The sequence below is a fragment of the Citrus clementina genome, unplaced genomic scaffold, assembly GCF_000493195.1.
Source record: "Citrus clementina cultivar Clemenules unplaced genomic scaffold, Citrus_clementina_v1.0 scaffold_1, whole genome shotgun sequence".
Taxonomy (NCBI): domain Eukaryota; kingdom Viridiplantae; phylum Streptophyta; class Magnoliopsida; order Sapindales; family Rutaceae; genus Citrus; species Citrus x clementina.
In genome coordinates this window covers 16,817,574-16,832,414 of record NW_006263303.1, presented here as the reverse complement: position 1 = coordinate 16,832,414, position 14,841 = coordinate 16,817,574, and the positions used below count along the sequence as shown (strand labels likewise).

The 14,841-nt window shown below is 42.2% G+C and overlaps 1 pseudogene; it reads right to left on the bottom strand.

The window, feature by feature from the left end:
- Nucleotides 1-9,835: 9,835 nt before the first annotated feature.
- On the bottom strand, nucleotides 9,836-11,811 carry LOC112101652 (annotated as a pseudogene).
- Nucleotides 11,812-14,841: the final 3,030 nt, after the last annotated feature.

Genomic DNA, 14,841 nt, shown 5'->3' with positions numbered 1-14,841 from the left:
ACAAACACTTTTCGTCAAACTGAAGTAATGAAATTGAAGTTGAAGTGTACCACTACTCAAAAACTAGAAACAAGATAAAAATAAAATAAAAAACAATCACATATATGCAACTTGAATGTTGACAAATTGAATACACACCAATGAATGTGAAAATAGAAAGTAAAACAATCAATCAAACTTTTGTACAAAATATTAATCCGAATATAACATTATCCTTGAAAACAAAGAAACCAAACAATTTCAGTGAAGGCTGGTGTTGATGCGAGATTCTAGTTTTATGCTCGTCCACAACCAGGATCTCTCCTCAACTAACTCGTCCACGACCAGGATCTCTCCTCAACTAACTCGTCCACAACCAGGATCTCTCCTCGTCAGACTTCCTCTCTACAGACTCCTGCGTACACAAAGACAGGTCAGAGCATGCCGGGTGTTTTTCCGTCGTAAACCCTCTGACGCTCAAGTCAGAAAAGCATGCTTTGTCTTCTTGGGAAATACGGCCACCAATATTATGGCTCTTTTATGATCTTTCAATAGAAAGCTCTTTTTCTCAGTTCTAATCTCAAAAAGTCTAACCCGTTTATCATCGTTGGTTACCTTTTTATAGCCTTCCTTTAAATCTGAGCCTTCCTACAATCCACGTCCATCACCTCCCTCAACTCCCGGAAGTGGATGCTTTATTATCGTAGTTGTGGCTTAGTGGACTTCGTGCCTTGATTCTCGGGCAGGAGTGCACGTCTTGCCAACCGTCATTGACCGAGTCTCCCCACCTCAACCTCTAGTAGGAATGGCCTTGTGCTCCTAGCAGGAGGCCGGCTCCCACTGTGGCCCCGTGGATGGTGCATTCGTGAACGAGCAGAATATTCCTATTCGTGTTCACCTGCTACCAGACTTGTGAAAATATTCCTGTTCGTGGAATCCTGCTACCAGATATCTACTCATCATGGCTAGTCTTGTAGAAGTATATCCCCCAAACATTGGTCCCCCAGTTTCTGGTGTTGGGTAACATAGTGGACCAACAATAGAAATTCAACAGTTCTGGCTTGCGCATGATAGGAAAAGCCTTTGAGGAGTCATGTCGCATTTAATTGCGGGCGAAGTGATATGGCAGAAATCTATCCCTCCATTTGAATTCCATTACGCTATTGACTTCATCACGTGCACGACCACAGTAGACGACCTCGTTGACCTCCGGACTAGGTATGACATTCCTGATGATATACCCCTTAGGATCCTATGAAAAAAAGATACTCCCAGCCGGCCTCCCAGGGGAAACGTTACTCTGTTTCTGGAAAGTTTTAAATTCGGGATGAGGTGCCCCCTACAACCCTATTTTACCCGAATGCTTAGTGGGTTAAACTTAGCTCCTGGTCAACTTAACCCAAATGGGTGGAGGGTGCTTTCTGGTCTGTTCATATTGTGGGATAGATGCTGCCAGAGCGAGCCCACAATTAATGAGGTAAAGCACTTGTACCAGCTAAAGAGTAGCCCCAAAGACACCTGCTGGTATTACTTCATGTCAAGTACCAAGACTAGAAAACACATAACTGATCTTCCAACAGGTGGTGGTGGGAATTGGAAGAAAAAATTATTTTTTGCTGGGGGTCCCTGGGGTCAAGTTGCATAGATTGACAGGAAGAACTATCGCGTCCCATCCCATTTCGTAGTCCTAGGTTGCCTACTCGCTTTAGATGTCTTGTATCCCTAGTTGTCCTCGTTTTTTATTTATCTCTAACCCAATATTTGTTCGAACTGCTGGTTCTTGGGGTGTCCACTACAAGCTTAAACCTGAGCCGCTCAAGTAGGTCAAGGCTGTGTTAGCCAATTCCTCCTCGAGCCGAGAGTTGCTATCTACTTACAACTTGTTCGAATCTCGTCCGGTGTCCACTGATCTTAAGATGGAGGATACTGTGATCGGGGCTTTGAATCGAAAACGTCATCAACCTCCTGCTGCTAAGCAGGACTAGAATAAGGATGCTTTTTCTACGAAACAGGTGAACATCGCGGAGCAGGTCCCCCCTTGAGGATTCTACCACCTCCTCCTACCAAAGTCGGCGAAACTAGTGGAACAGCCACTGATCCCACTTCTCTTCCTCCACCAGCGGGGTCGAAACCTCGTTTGCCCGACAATCGAGCAGAGCATCTGGTCCCCTATATCAGTGAGTATTCTAGGCTCGTGAGAAAAAAGGACTTAGAGGACTTTGATGGCAGCACTCTGGGCGAGCTGGTGGGGGCTATGCAGTATAGTGCTTTTCATCTCGGCTACATGGCCACTTACTATAAAGCGAAGGTCAGCCGCTATGATCGAAAGATGAGAAAAGACGTTTAGTCGGCCAAAACCAAATCTAACGCTGCCGAGAAGAAAGTCAGAGATCTCAACCTTGAGAATCTGAAGTTGATAGAGCTAGAGTCTCTCGCGCAGGCAAAGTTAATCACTCTTGATGAGGAGCTGACTAAGGTCAAGAAGGACCTGCAGAGACAAAAGGCTACTTACGAGGCTCAGCTCGAATCTCTCAAAGATTCCCACCAGGTTCAGGTCGAGAACCTAGAGAAGGAAGCTAACAACCAATATGACCAGGGGCTTCGGCATTCTTATCGCTACATCATGGTCGTCTTAAGGAAGCAGCATCCTGATCTAAAGATGGATGAGCTTGCTGCTAGTGTTGCTCAATATATGGATGAGGAGGCAGCCAAAGAAGATGTCGAAGAGTTGGAGCCAAATGCAGCTGGAGAGGTTCCCTCCCCTCCTCGTGCAGTCCCTGCTGATGTTGCCGAGGCAAGTACCCCCCCGGGAGCAACTGGTGAGACCCCCCTGCTCCTGAGGTGGACCAGCCAGTAAAGACGGCCTAACTTACTGACCTGCCGTCCTCTTGAATGTACCTTGTGTTGTAGGTTTCTTTTTTAGAACATTGTATGTTAAGACTAGCAGCTTTTCATAATTATTGGCAGATTAATAAGAATTCTCTTATTTGCTTTCTCCGCTTCGAGCTCTTGGCAGATTATTTTATTTTTTCGTTCGCTTACATTGTCGTCGAGCAGGTGTCGAAAAGTTCGGCTTCCCGTTGCCTTACGTTTGATTGTTTGCTCGTCTTCGCTTGGTTGAGCAGATCCTGGCATGCTTTGGCTTTTGGTCTTGCCATAAAACAGGCTTTAAGACTTAGTGAGCCTTTGCATGCCTTAGAAATTCTTATAACATTTGAGAGTCTGCTCGCCTTCACTTGGTTGAGCAGATCTAGGCATGCTTGGCTTCTGGTCTCGCCATAAAACAGGCTTTGAGACTTAAAGGTGCCTTTGCATGCCTTAGAAATTCTTATAAGATTTGAGAGTCTACTCGCCTTCGCTCGGTCGAGCAGATCCTTGGCATGCTTGGCTTTTGGTCTCGCTATAAAACAGGCTTTGAGACTTAGTGAGCCTTTGCATGCCTTAGAAATTCTTATAACATTTGAGAGTCTGCTCGTCCTCGCTCGGTCGAGCAGATCCTTAGCATCCTTGGCTTCTTGTCTCACCATAAAACAGGCTTTGAGACTTAGTGAGCCTTTGCATGCTTTAGAAATCTTTACAACATTACAACTGATTGAAATTCCTCAATGTTTCATTAATTACTGAATTCGGCTAACATGAGATTGATTTAACATAAAACGAATAACAACAAGGACGAATATAAATAACTTTAAAGTATGATCGGGTCTTACTGGAAATATTTCCTGAGGTGTGCTACGTTCCAGGGGCGTTTCACCTCATGGCCATCCGCGCGAACAAGCTTATAGGCTCCGGGTCTAGCTACCTGCTTGACCCTATATGGCCCCTCCTAGTTTGGTCCAAGTACTCCTTGTGTCGAGTCTTTCGTGTTCTGATTCACCCTCCTTAGTACCTAATCGCCGACCTTGAACTGTCGTATACACACCTTCTGGTTGTAATACCGAGCAACCCTCTGCTGGTAGACGGCTAATCGCTTCAATACTTGCTCTCTCTTCTCGGTCAGCAAATCCAGATTCAAGAACATCTGGTCGTTGTTTTCCTACTCATCGAAGTGATCTGTCAGGTGCGTGGTCGCCCCTATCTCGATCGGTACAACAGCTTCATGTCTGAAGGCCAAAGCGAACGGAGTTTCGCCGGTTGCTGTTTTGTGGGTTGTCATGTATGCCCATAATACACCTGGTAGCTCATCAACCCATGCTCCATTTTTTGCTCCAAGCCTGGTTTTCAAAAGCCTCTTGATTATCTTATTAGCTGCTTCTACTTGTCCGTTAGACTGAGGGTGAGCAGGCGAGCAATACTTCAGCTCTATCCCGAGGTCTGGCAGAAGTCCCTGAAGTTATGGTTGTCAATTTGTCTCCCATTGTCTGCTATCAGGGCATAAGGCATCCCGTACCGACAGACCAGGTTTCTCTATACGAAGTCAGTCGTCTTTTTCTCTGTGATCCTGCAGAGGGCTTCTACCTCTATCCACTTCGTGAAATAGTCTATCGCTATTATTGCATGTGTTGCTGCCCCTCATCTCTTTGGCAACGGCCCAATCAAATCAATTCCCCATTGAGCAAATGGCCATGGCAAGGCCATAGAAGTGAGCTTCTCTAGTGGCTGGGTAGAGAAATTTGTAAAACTCTGGCAACTCATGCAACTCCTGGTTTTCTCCTGCACATCCTGGTGCATCGTCGGCCAGAAATATCCCTGCCTTAGAGCCTTGTGGGCAAGGGACCTCGTGCCAGAATGGTTTCCGCAAACTCCTTCATGTACTTCTCTCAGTACGTAATCTGCGTCGTCCTCATCCAAACACCGAAGGAACGGTAGGGTATATCCCCGCCGATATAATACCCCATCAATCATTGTGTACCTCGACGCCTGAGCTTTGATCTTCCGAACTCGTAACTTATCTGGTGCTAATACCCCATCCCTAATGTACGAGATCATTGGGTCCATCCACGAGCTTTTTTGTTCTATCCGCAGCACCTCTAAATTCTGCTCGATGTTAGGGCTGGACTTCACCTCCGAAGGGACCGACTTAGGCATTTTTTGATCTCTTACAGCTGTCATCCTGGCCAAAATATATGCTCGACTATTCTCCTCCCTTAGGATTTGTATCACCTCAACCACCTCAAACTTCCCAATCATCTGCTTGACTTTCTTCAAATATTGTTCCATCTTCCTATCTCTCGGCTGAAACCTTTCACTGACATAATTTGCAACCAGTTGGGAATCAGTTCAGATTTCCACCCTATCCACTTTCACTGTCTTAGCCAATTTCAAGCCCGTTATTAGAGCTTCGTATTCTGCCTGGTTATTTGTGGTTGTGAACTCCAACCTTACAGCATAAGAGATCTCCTCCCCTTTTGGGCCTTCCAAAACAATCCCTGCTCTAGACCCCTGCTCCCCTGAGAATCCATCCACTGACACTTGCCATACCCGATCTTCGTTGTTGACTGTAGCAGCATCCAACTGGTTGAAACCTACTTCGGGCTCTGCGAATTCTGCCACGAAATCGGCCATTGCTTAGGCCTTTATTGCTGCTCAGGATTTATAACTTATGTCGAACTCACTCAACTTTATGACCCACTTCACTAACCGACCAGAAGCATCCGGCTTGTGTAGAGTCTATCGTAACAATTGGTTTGTTATTACCGAGATGGGGAATGCTTGAAGTATGGCCTCAGCTTCCGAGCAGCAACCACAAGAGCAAGTTCCCATTTCTCTAACTGTGGGTATCTAGTCTCAGCATCGAGCAAGGCCTTGCTTGTGTAATATATCGGATATTGAACCCTTTCTTCCTCTCTCACTAGAACAGAACTCGTGGCATGATCCGATACCACCATATATAGGAACAACATGTCTCCATCCCACGGTGTGGACAACAAAGGTGCTTGCTGCAAATATTGCTTTAATTTCTGGAAGGCTTCTTCGCATTCAGGGGTCCACTCTATTTTCTTTCCTCTCCTTATCACTTGAAAGAATGCCTGGCACTTATATGCGCCTTGGATATGAACCGACTCAATGCCGTCAACCTCCCTGTAAGGCTCTGTATCTCCTTCAGGTTACGAGGAGATCTCATCTACACGATTGCCTGGATTTTATCGGGATTCACCTCGATCCCCCGATGACTCACCATGAACCCAAGGAATTTGCCCGACTTGACCCCAAAGGCACACTTCTCTGGGTTGAGCTTTATCTTGTACTTCCTCAAAAATCCAAATGTCTCCTCGAGGTACTCGACATGTTCCTTCGGGTTTTTTGATTTGGTTATCATGTTGTCCACACACACCTCCATTGTTCTCCCAATCAACGGCTTAAAGATTTTGTTCACCAACCTCTGGTACGTGGCACCCGAATTTTTAAGACCGAACGGCATTACCCTATAACAGAACAAACCCTGGTTACTGATAAATACCGTGCTCTCCTCATCCTGCTCAAACACTGGGATTTGGTTGTATCCCGAAAATACATCCATGAAGCTAAGCAGGCCATGCCCGGCTGTTGAGTCAACCAGCTAGTCGATCTTGGGTAGGGGAAAGCTATCTTTCGGGCACGCCTTATTAAGGTCTATGAAATCTACACACATCCTCCATTTACCATTAGTCTTTTTCACTAAAACCACATTCGATATCCACTCAAGGTAGTTAACTTCCCGAACGAACCCTGCCTTCAAGAGCTTCTCCACCTCGCCATTTATAGCCTCATACCTCTCTTGGTTGAAGCACCTTCTTTTTTGCCTTACCGTCCGAGCACCCTTCCTTATTGTCAACTTATGGCAGGCGACCTCAGGATCGATTCCCGGCATGTCTTCATGTGTCCAAGCAAACACATCTGCGTGAGCTCACAAGCAATGCACCAGCTCCCGCTTCTGCTCTTCTTTAAGCCCCGACCCAATTCATATTGTTTTTCCTGAATCACCTTGTTCCAAGCTTACTATTTCCAGCTCCTCTACAAGCTCTTATATGCCATTCTTGGCTCCCACTCGAGTATCAAGTGATGTAATCTGCATTGCTTCCCTTACTACTGTGGAGTAACAGCTTCGGGCAATTCTCTGGTCTCCTCGTACCACCCCAACCACTCCATTCACCCAATACTTGAGAGCTAGATAATGGTTGGAAAGCATCGCTTTGCTCATCCTCAAAAAGGGGCGGCCTATAATCATCTGGTAAGGACCCTCTTCATCGACAACCACAAAATCTAGGATTATAGTCTTTTCTATCGGGGAGCTGCCAATTGTGATGGGCAGTTCGACCACGCCTAGAGGAACCAGCTTTCGTCCACCAAATCCTTTCAAGGAGGTATTAGTATGCTCTAACCTCAGGTCTGCTATTCCCATCTCCTCTAGAGTTGACTTGAACAAAACATCGACCGAGCTTCCCGTGTCTACCAGAATCCGGTCAAACTTCTTGCTAGTAGTGGTGGCTTTAATGACCAAGGCATCCTCATGTGGATATAGAATCCCTTCTTTATCCTCATATGTCCACATGATCGGAACTTCTGGGGTGTTGAAGAACACTTCTTTGCTAGTCATGGCATATCTAGCGTAGTTCTTCCTCAATCTGTTGGAATCTCCCGCCAATGTTGGGCCCTCAGCAATTACTCTTACTATAGGCTGCTCGTGGCTCATGTTCCTATCACTCTGCTCTCATTCACATGACGAGGCCACCATCGGGAAGATCCCATCTACAAACTCGTCCAGGTATCGATTTCTCACCAAATCTTCAACCTGAGTTTTGAGATCTCTGTATTCAGCTGTGGTATGACCGTGGGTGCCATGGAACATGCAATAGCGTCCCCTATCTCTCCTGCTGGGTAACTTTGTTATTGGGGTAGAGAGGTACAGTAATCCTCGTTCCTTTATGGCCTCATACACCTCGTCCAGGGGCATCTTCAAGGAAGTATATCGCCCATAATCTTGGCTCTAGTCGATCATGTGTACCGCCCTTTCCCTGTTGGTGCCGTTCTGAACTGGAGGGGGTAACGATGCTTCTGGTCTGCTTCATCTACCACCGTGTGGGTGTGGATAAGGATGACTATATGTCGGGTCATGCTTTCTCCATAAATCCCTGGCTGGTAAACGAAGAGGTTGCGCCCTGCTGCGTTGAAATTGGGGTGGCCTCTGATGAGGCTGGTAAGAGGTGACCCGGCGTCCTGCACCACTACTTGAGGCATGGTGGTCCTTCCTCTTAATCGACCTTATTTCCTGGTAGGGCTCTCTTCTTTTTCCTCCTCAACCCTTCTAGCTGGTCTGTCTTAATTCGTGCTGTCTTTTCCTCTTCAATCTCAATGTCCTTCTTGGCCTGCTCATAAGCGGCTGAATATGTCTGAATAGTTGGACTCCTCAAATTGTACCACAACCGTCCTATCTTCACCCCTTCTTTCAATCCCCTTAATGCCTGAGGATGGTTAAAGGCTCTCAAATCGAGGATAGCGCGATGGAACCTTTTGATGAATTCCCGAAGGATTTCCTCACCACCAAATCTTCTGGTGGTCCGACCTCATCATATTATCGTGCCCTGGTATCATTCTGCCACTTCTCACCCCCTCCTCTTGAACTCCCCTTCGTTCACTTCTCAGCTGGTGTAGGATGGTTGTCAGGGTCTCCATCTGTTTCTCCATCCGTTCCATCCGCTCATACATTACTTTTTCCCGTGCTTCATTGGCTATCTCTTTTAGCATCACGAACTCGTTAAACCTCAAGTCACCTCCTTGTACACTACTTCCTCTTACATCGATTGTTCCCTCACTTCCTTTCCTCTTCTTCTCTCTATTAACATAAGCTTTTTGCTCAGCTCCCCACAGACGGCGCCAAAATGTTGATGCGAGATTCTGGTTTTCTGCTCGTCCACGACCAGAATCTCTCCTCGTAAGACTTCCTCTCCGCAGACTCATGTGTACACAGAGACAGGTTAGAGCACGCCGGGTGTTTTTCCAGCGTAAACCCTCCGACGCTCAAGTCAGAAACGTAGGTTTTGTCTTTCTGGGAAACACGGCCACTAATATTATGGCTTTTTTATAATCTCTCAATAGAAAGCTCTTTTTCTCAATTCTAATCTCAAAAAGTCTAACCTGTTTACCTTCGTTGGTTACCTTTTTATAGCCTTCCTTTGAATCCGGGCCTTCCTACAATCCAAGTCTATCACCTCCCTCAACTCTTGGAAGTGGATGCTTCATTATCGTAGTTGTGGCTGAGTGGACTTCGTGCCTTGATTCTCGGGCAGGAGTGCACGTCTTAGCAACCGTCATTGACCGAGTCTCTCCACCTCAACCTCTAACAGGAATGGCCTTATGCTACTAGTAGGAGGCTGGCTCCCGCTGTGGCCCCGTGGATGGTGCATTTGTGAACGAGCAGAATATTCCTGTTCGTGTTCACCTGCTACCAGACTTCTACAGAATATTCCTGTTTGTGGAATCCTGCTACCAGATATCTGCTCATCATGGCTGGTCTTGTCGAAGTATATCCCCCAAACAGCGGGATTCTTATTGAAATTGAAACTTTGGCTGCTGAGATATTTTCCGCTCTGCTTTGACCTGCACATACAAGTAATGAAGATCTTATTTTACAGTTTTTCTTGATTATTTCAACAACCAATACATACGGGTTCTTCCTCTTCTATAAATGAGGGATTAATGATTAGTGTCAATATTAGGAAATGTGATGGACACTTCCAAGTGTTTGTTGAGACAAAAATTAGAAGCAACCACAATTAGAATGTAAAAAACACTTAATGGTATAATTATTATTTAGGCAACTGCGTACTATCGAATCAATCATAGAAAATAGATGTTTACATGAAATTAGATAAATAATTAGAGGTTGAAGTTATTGGATAGAAAAGAAAAAAACTTCATCAAAGTCGATCCATGCTAATCAAATTCCATATGGATATAGTTGAATGCCATACTGCTCCTTATCCTTAAATTCCCGTAGCTATTGTCTCAGCTCCGGCTCAGGCCACCATAACTCTAATTTGTTAAAGTTGTTTAGGCACCAGAGCTGTTCAGGAATCCTTTTTAAGTGAGCACAAGGGTTGATGTCAAGCATTCTAGTTTCGACATGGCTCTAATCCCCATAGTCTATTCCTCTAGCCATAGCATTGATTTAAGGTGCAGTACCTTGAGTTTTGGAAAGCCATCAGGGCTACAAGCTAGCTTTCTACCTGAATACGCGTTTTGCTTCAGTTTGAGCACCTGAAGAACCGGCAGCTTTTCTAGTGCGGGCATGGGATCATCCATTAGCTCAATATTCAAAAAACTCAAGTGGGTTAAAATTGGAGGAAATTGGTATTCAGCAAGGATAATATTGGATCATCGTGGCATCTTGCTTTCATTCGCCAACTTCAATGACTCGAGGCAGCTCAATCTACAGAGACTTTTGGACAACAAAGATTGATAATAACTTAAGTCTCCCCATATCTGGAGATTTCAAAGATTAGGTAGTCAGCCCAATAAATCCTCAGTATAGCGGCAAGGATGCAAGGCTGAAATGAAATTGAGATTTTCCAGAGAGCCGCAATATTTTCCTGGATGTGCAGGAAGTATGATTGAGCCAAAATTTAGATACCTCAGTTTGCTCATCTTCCAAAATTCATCTGTTGTATGATCTTTGCAGCTAAAGGGCATTTCTACGGTGTACAGGTTCAATAAACTGCTAAATAACGACGAAGCTAGGGTTTTGAGGGAAGGGATATTCAACTTCAGATATCTCAAAAGAAATAAATTTTGGATTCCGGAAAGATATCGAATGAGAACAAGAGATCCCAAGTCCAATACTCTGAGAAATTTGAACATTTTACAGATTTTCTCGCAATAATTGGGGTCAAGGTATTGGCTTCCTGAAGTGAGGTACAACAAAGAATGGAGGAACGAGTCAAAATCATCTAAAAATGCAAAATCATTCAATTTTTCGTGAGCGGTGAAGCGTTTCACATTTTCCCGTAATATAACTTCCTGAACCATGATTGGGGAAATGATAAATTCCCCCTCGAAAGCCACAGTCAACAACGCAGGGCTGTAACGCCCGAGAATAGAGCATGTGTTGATTCTGCCTATATCACTTCTCTTCTCTGCATCAACAAAGCCTCCATTGATTAGTTGTTCCAAGTACTTCTTAGCAATTGCCTTGTTGTTGTTTGGAATGAAACCTTCAGCTATCCACAACTGATATAATTGCTTGGTGCATATCTCAAAATGTATGGGAAACACAGATAAGTAGAGACAACAAAGTTTCAAGTAAAAAGGTAACATACAATATGCAACGAGTTGAAGCCCTCGGGGTTCATCAAGTGCTTCCTCTATATTTTCGTTCAGTGAGATGATTCCATGATATAAGATGTGGAAAGGCCATCCTTGGTATGTAACTCTCAATAGTCCTCCAATGGGCACAAAATCAAGCCCAATGTTCTCTCCATTTTCGAACTGAAATGAGGCGACGATCTCAATTCGACTGAGTGTTATCAATACTCTACTTCCATTCTTATTATCGGGAAGTATTTCTCGAATAACATCCTATACTGATATTCTCCACACATTATCAAGCACAATCAAATAACGCTTGGTCATTAGATATTCATGAAGAATAATTTTTTTCATTTCCGAACTTTCTTCCATAATTTCACTCAACCTACGTGAAGGCATCACAAACTTAATAATGTCGTATAATATTTGGTCAGCATCATATGGTAAAGACTCTTGAACCCAAGCGTGACAATCAAAATAATGCTTCACATAGTTGCTTCTGTAAGCCTCTGCAGCGAAAGCCGTCTGGTCCAATCCAATGCTATCAAGTACGGCCACTGCTGAAAGTTGAGGCGGTCCCTCTATCAGTAGATCTAATAACTCCTCCATTCTATTATCTAGACCCATCGTGTCCCTATTCTTAAAAGATGAGGATGCAGGAAAATTACTGGCTTTTGCTTCAATCGATTTGAGCTCATCAACGATTCCAGAGTGGATGTGCTGAACTTGCTGCATCCGTTGTTTTATATCAATGATTTTGCTTTGGAGTCCTAGCAGAGCATCACAAATGTCCTTGCTGCATCCGCTTTGACTCTTCTGTTGAGTGATGCTGATAGCAAATGTGTCAATCACATTCTCATATACGTATGAAAAGCAACGAATTTTGTCAATGATAGCCTTAAAATCTTCTAATTCTGCAAGAGTTTGACCGTCTTCTGCATTGACTTGCTACATAAACCAAGCAGTGTTGTATCCAGAGTCCCTCAGCCAAGAAGCAACGATTTCGGTCTCAGTGTAAAGGTTCTGAATAGGTTGTTCAGCGGTATCGGGCACCGTGAATTCTTCACCAGCTAGCACCCTTCTCAGTCTCTCTAAAAATAGTCCAAGGTTGATGTCCATATCTCCTTCACTCTCGGTAGTCAGTAGCCAGCAGCCCTAGCATGCAAAGAAAATAATTATAAAAAAAATGGTTAAAAGCTCTCCTTTTACTTCAACATTAGTCAACATAATCAACTAAGGATGGCACCAATACCTCCTTCTCTCAAGAAGTTGAATCAAGTTCAAGTGGCTGTCAAAGTAGAACAGATCAAGGCAGAGCAGTACTGGAAAATGAATCTTAAACCTAGATGCTGCAGGTATCGTGGGGATACTGATTGATAAGAGGAATTATATTGAGAAATTATTGATGTACAATAATGATTTTCTGCACAAAACCTGAGGTATAATGTACGTGTATATAAAATATTCTTTATGCAAGAAGATAAAAGGGTGTCTTATAATTTGTGTTTTATATATATATATATGTATGAAGAAAGTAAAATATGCTATCAAGACTAGTTTCTTTTTGGCCCTCTCAAAAGACTGAAAGATTAAAAATAATTCCGCTAGGACCATAAAGCTTGTTTAGAGAGAAAAAGCATCACCTTAGAATCTGATTCATTGATGCATCAAATGCATAATAGTCGCTATTGTTTAGAGATTTTCTTTTCAAGCGCTCTACAAACTACAACAGAATACGTTATAGTTTGAAATTTGAATGGTTAGATGATCATTCCAATAGGGCTAAAGGTGTGCATTGGATTGGATTTGAATAGATCTGATTTGAATTTGGATGTTTTAATCTAAACAATCCAATTGTATCTATATATATATATATATGTATGTATATATATAGAATTCATGGATTTTTTGTAAAAATGGTCAAAAAGACCTAAATCTGAATTCAATCCAAATTTAAAATATCATTTGAATTTAAAATATCATTTAAATACGGAACAATCTAAAACCAAATTCATCTGAAATATCGATTTATTTTTAATCGAATTGATTGTATTTGAGATTCAGGTTGGATTCGAATGATTTTTTTTTCCTAATCCAAACAATTCAAAATCCAATCGGAATTATTCAAATCTAAAGTGCAATATTCATCTCTTTTTCATATATCCTTTGCTAAATGAAGGCAAACATGATGCCGAACCCTTAAAAAAAAACACCAATTCTTTAATTTATAATTAACTCCTTTCTCATTATTACTCTTCTTTGTGTTCGACTATTGTAGTGCTTTTTCTTTTGAGATAAACTTTATGGTCTCCAGTGGGATTGTTTTTACCTTTTCTTTCCTGAAAGTGGATAAAACAAATTGATCTTTGATTGATACTTGATGATGTCCTATTTTCTTTTTATTTTCATATTTGTTTTTTTTAACATAATGGAAGACTGGAATATAGATGAAGGACAGTGTACGCCAGCAAGAAAACTTTTTCTCAAGATTGAAAATGATTTTAAAAAACCATTTTTCTCCCACTAATATCTTCAAAATCATTATTGTTAATAACAGAACCCAAAAAATAATTAAATATTCTCTTGCTTAATATGTTGCATGCTTGCAGAAAATTACGGATGATTGCACCAATAATTCAACCTTTACTCCGTGAGCTTTGAACTAATAATATGTCATCAGTTACTGTCTAAATAAAAAAATTTATGAATCGGTATAAAATGGGTCTCAAATCCTAACCCACATTCAAAATTGGGATAAGAAATTTGTAACAAATCTTGTATAGGGTTTCTATCTCGATTAGTATCTGGATAATTTTGCCAGCCTACGTTCACGTATTAGCAGTTAGAGCGGAAGATTCCAAAAAAGGGTATCTTGAAATTAACCATATTCATTATAAGGAAATGAACTCATTTGATTGCCTAAGGGATCTCAAATGAGATTTTCAGACATCTCAAATCCCGTCTTGAATATTAAGTTGGAAGAAAATTAGATCTTGAATCTCAACTCGAATAATAAATCAGAATGAGAAATTTTTATCAAATCTTGTATCATTTAGGACGGATTCCCAAATTCCAATCGAGATTTGAGGAATTTTGTATTAGCAACCAAAGCCGAAGATCCCAACAAATGATATCTTGAAATTAACCAAATTCACTGTAAGGTATAAACTCATTTGATTGCATCCTTAAAAAGTATTGCAGATGACACCACACAATCATATTATTAAAACAAACCAAACCACACATATCCAAGCTTAACATGTATATATAAGAGCACAAAAAATAACTTCTTTCTCGTTATAAAGGAGAACATAATCAGCTAGAAGCAGGGGAATCAAAGTATAACAGAAAATAAAAGAAAAAAAATGATACACATTCATTTGTTCAGCAAAAACCAATGACTATAAGGTGAGCATGAGGCATCAACCTTTAAAATTGGACAGAATCAGCTAATTCCTTAAAATTCACATGCTAATACTATTTATAATTTCTAAGTCCAAAGTTTAAAATAATAGGTAGTATTTGTTCAAAACAAGCATTTATAATTATTATTCGGATTATTATTTAGAGAATCTAAGATAATAACAATCCAGCATTCAATTTATTTATGAATGATAAGGGCTTAAATCTCCATAAAAT